The 2,761-nt window shown below is 32.0% G+C and overlaps 1 long non-coding RNA gene across 1 annotated transcript; it reads left to right on the top strand.

Moving 5' to 3' along the window:
- The first annotated feature begins 1,223 nt into the window (after positions 1-1,223).
- Positions 1,224-2,349, top strand: LOC132049055 (uncharacterized). Its single transcript, XR_009413046.1, has 2 exons — positions 1,224-1,260; positions 2,230-2,349. It is a non-coding gene; the product is annotated as an uncharacterized LOC132049055 (long non-coding RNA).
- Positions 2,350-2,761: the final 412 nt, after the last annotated feature.

Raw genomic sequence — 2,761 nt, 5'->3', positions numbered from 1 at the left:
ATTGGCGATGATGTTAGCTACTGTGACGTAGGTCCATCTTTACCGAGTTTGCACTTAATTTATAGCAGCAGTCCCTTCAGCTTCAAGTGCGTGCTCTCTAAGTTTTAATACTCCTATTTAACTGGAAATGATATTTAAGAAAAAGTGAAGATTTTTGAAACTTGTGATTCAAAATAAGTCTAAAATATTTATGTGGCTGTAAATCATTTCATGAAGTGAATTTGTTTCTAAATTAGAAAAAAGATTATTCATTTTGGCACGAATTAAAAAGGAAATATATTCACATAAATTAAAATAGAGAGAGTATTATACATACAGAGCTGGAAACTTTTCAAAAATATTAGGTTGATTGCACCCAATATTTTAAAAAAAAAAAGTATTGGTGAATGAATTGTACATGATATTTCGTGCGTGCTTATTTATAGTTCCGAAGCTTACCAAATTGCACTTTATTAATAGTTGTTGTGCTAATTTTTCTTTAAGAGTTTAAGTAATATACACCGTAAATATTTTTTATACTATCAAATCATCATAATATATATAACATAGCTGATTTTCAAAATTTGAAATTTTATATTTTGAGAAGGCTTACTGATAGATATCTTTTGCATAAATAAGAAATTATTTATAGTGATGGTGTATAAAACTTTAAATACGTCTGTTAAATAAGAAAACAACAGAGAGTCATCAACGCGAACATATCCCCTAATGACTAGCTAGACACCTTGTGTGGAATCTTCTAGAAGTTTGTTTGCTAATGGCCGATGAGGAATATCTGCTTGAAATTTGGCCTCTATGAAATTAAAAAATTCACACCAACGAGTAAGACATGATTAAGTTTTAATATATATAATCTAAATTAAATTCCTTAATCTCCCCTTATTTATTTGCTCTTTCCAACCCTCTTTGCTACATCTCAGATCACACATTAGCTACTATTTCCCAAAGTATAGTTCCCTGTAACTTTGAAGAGTACTCGAAATGGGAAAGAACCAAATCACCACCAAAAACACAGAGTCCCAAGGTGTATGTGAAAAGATTTTCAGAGCAGTGAATATAAGTCCAGCTTTTCGACGAATTTCTAGTGTTCATCCACAGTCACAAAATCCCATTTCTGCTACTAATTCAGCTACCAAGCCAATAGTAGCAAGCACTGATCATCACAGAAATGACCCTGCCAAAGCCACCAAATTCAAGCTAGTTGCTGAAAGTGGATCCACCACCAAATATCAGAACTTGTCTACTGCTGCCTCTAACATGGTACTGTTGAATTGTCTGACCATGTTAATTACTTATTACATCTCAATACACTCTCTCAAGTGTGAGTCTAATTCTTTTTCATTGGAAGTATTTTTTTGCTAACGGGTTGTCGTGAGACTTGAACCCAAAATCTCTTGATTTAATAACATGTCTAAATCTTTTGGCTCATTAACTGTATTCAGTGCCGGCTCAAGGGCCAAGCAAGTCAAGCAGTGGCTTGAGACCCCCAATTTTTTAGGGCCCCATTTTTTAAGTTAATATCCTCTACATTTTATTTTATGTGACGTAATTTAACTTGATGTGAAATTTAAGAAAGATTTTTTAAAAAAAATTATGATATAAAATAAGTCGTAAATATTTGTGTGGTTATAAATCATGATCTCAGTAAAGATAAAATAAAGAGTTTAAAGTTAAATTGAAACAATCGTACTTTATTTTGATATCAAGTTATCAACATACTACTATCTTTTTCTTTAAATTTTAAAAAATTAATTTTTTTTACCTCATAATAGTATAGCAATTTTTTTTTTTTGAATAAGGCATTTTATTAAAGTTTAGCTTTAGGCCCCTAATATTCTTAAGCCGCCCCTGGTATTGACTTTTAATACTTTTCGTGTAGCTTTCAAATATGTATATTTTATTTTAAATGTTTTGAAGAATCTACATGCGAACATAGGCAAAATTGAGTATTTTGATCCTCATACTCCGAACCCTTTGATATAAACTGGGACACAAGGGGTACTTGTTATGTGATCAACACGCTTTCTCATGTGTGAGTCTAATTCTTTTTCATTAGTCAAATACGTGAAACTTTTTGTTTTGCTAACGAATGATAGTGAGACTTGAACACAATTTCCCTTACCCGATTTAATAACATGTGGAATTGTGTGATCATATAATCTAGAAAAATTAAGTTGTTACTCTTTGCACACTTTTAATTACCGTAGTTAATTTATTATGTCTCGACAGGTACGTGTAGAATATAATCACAGTGCAGGAGAAAGTGCCACACCCAAGTTTAAAGCTGAATCTCTGAAACCTGTGAACAAGCTCCATCAGCAGAATCAAGATCCTTATAAAGGCACAAAAGTTGAACCTCATGTGAACAAGTCCCCTGTAAAGAACATGTTGACTACAGTTCATTATCAGATAAATGAAGGACCTAAAGATGATAGTAATGAAGGACCTAAAGATGATAGTAATGAAATATTTTCTAATTATATCAATCGCGTGAAAAACAAGATGAGAAATACGTCTAGTTTTGATGATGATCATAAAGACTCTCACTATGTTGGCCGCTCCAAGTTCAAGACCTGAACTACAACTATTGCTGGTGGGAACAAAGGAGCTGCTTGAAGAATCTTTGCAGAGTTATGTGTATGATTGTTTATCCTTTAAATAAGAGAAATTTGTTGGGTGCTATATATATGATTTTATATATAGGTTCGTATATGTATTAGAAAGACTGAATCTTCGATAAAGGAAAGAAGCTTTTAAGGTT

This window comes from Lycium ferocissimum, chromosome 1 (genome assembly GCF_029784015.1).
Source record: "Lycium ferocissimum isolate CSIRO_LF1 chromosome 1, AGI_CSIRO_Lferr_CH_V1, whole genome shotgun sequence".
NCBI lineage: Eukaryota > Viridiplantae > Streptophyta > Magnoliopsida > Solanales > Solanaceae > Lycium > Lycium ferocissimum.
This window is presented reverse-complemented; position numbering and strand designations above follow the sequence as displayed.